We start from the raw sequence: 1,687 nt of genomic DNA on the forward strand, positions 1-1,687 counted from the left end.
CCAGAACCTAATGGTTGCTCAACATTCCTGATGGTAGGGAGTTCCTCTCCTGCCCTGCTCATGTCCAACAAGCTACTGTAACATTTCCCCCCTCAAGAGTCCAAGACTCCAATTCTTTTGGAAAAATGGACAAACATTAGTCTTCTGTAACTGCTTCCTGCTAACAGAGGGGCAGTGGTGTTTGTTCTATGGGTCTTGTCCCCTTGCTAGCTGTCAGGGCAAAGTGGCTCTGTGGGTTCATGAAAGTAGTGTCCAGACAGGCCCAAGGAAGACATGAAAGGATTTCATCTCTGTTATGTCTCACTGGTGGACAGTCTAGGAGTCCTCTGTAAAAGGGTGACACTTGAATATTGAGAGGATGGTATCCCTCACTGAGGATCATCTGGAGCTTGATGAACTGAGGGTGAGACAACTTAGGTTATCAGATGTAAAATAATATCAAAAAAGGAAATGAGGGGATGAGGACAGTTTCAAAAAATTCTGAGACTTCCAACATGCCCAGGTTTCTGGTGGCTATAGTCATGCCTGCTAAGAGACAGGTGCATAGAGTTGCTAGCTGAATCCAAAATGTAATCATTTAAAAAATATTTATTTAGATTTTTACATTACTTATCATTCTTGTTTCTTCTGAACTGCGGCCAGAGTTCACTGGTTGGTTCACAGGAATAAGTTGTGTTAGTTTAAATTGAAGAGAAAAATGCGAAAAACTACTAGTGAAACTAAAATATATTAACAGGTGGACTGTAGTTCTTGAAACATAATTGTTCTGTCTCCAGTCCTCAATTTCATCAAAAATAAATTATGAAACTGGGTGTGGTGGCTCATGCCTGTAATCCTAGTACTTTGGGAGGCTGAGGGGGGTGGATTGCTTGAGGTCAGGAGTTTGAGACCAGCCTGGTCAACATGATGAAACCCTGTCTCTACTGAAAATACGAAAATTAGCCAGGCATGGTAGTGTGCACTTCTAATCCCAGTAATTTGGGAGGCTGAGGCTTGAGAATTGCTTGATCCCAGGAGATAAAAGTTGCAGTAAGCTGGGATCGTGCCAATGCACTCCAGCCTGGGTGACAGTGTGAGACTCAGTTTCAAAACAAACAAACAAAAAATCATAATAAGACTGCTTTGTTTGCAAAATAAACTTTAGTATTATTATACTTTACTTGAGTATTTGCATAAATCACAGTAAGAATAATTATTTGCCATATAGGCCTTTAAAAAAAAAATTGTCCTCAATAGAACTTCATTCCGTAAGGAATCTCAGTTAAGACTTTTTTGTCTTAAGCCCAGCCATGGGTTTATGCCATTAAATACATGTATGAGTTAAGTAAATTCATCTCCTCTTGAAGTCCCATGATAACTTGGGGCTCCTGGGCCTGTCAGAAAGTGACATTCTTTAGTTATCACAGGTCAGCAACCCTGTGCAGAGACTGTGTAGACAAGGTATGAGGCCAGTTTTCCCAAGGAGCTTTTATTGGTTCTACAGATTAATTTTGATTCCCTAATGAAAAACATACCATTTCAATCAAAGCCTTGGCAAAAAAAGCCAGTCTCTTGAATTGTGTCCTGTTGCAAAAGGAAAAAGATTCTTATTGCACTTATGTACATTGTTATATTGCCATAAATTAAGAATACTCACAAATAGTTTCCACATTCTGGAGAAATCAGATAGAGAGAAAGCAATGTGGTC

The sequence above is a fragment of the Chlorocebus sabaeus genome, chromosome 10, assembly GCF_047675955.1.
Source record: "Chlorocebus sabaeus isolate Y175 chromosome 10, mChlSab1.0.hap1, whole genome shotgun sequence".
Taxonomy (NCBI): Eukaryota; Metazoa; Chordata; class Mammalia; order Primates; family Cercopithecidae; genus Chlorocebus; species Chlorocebus sabaeus.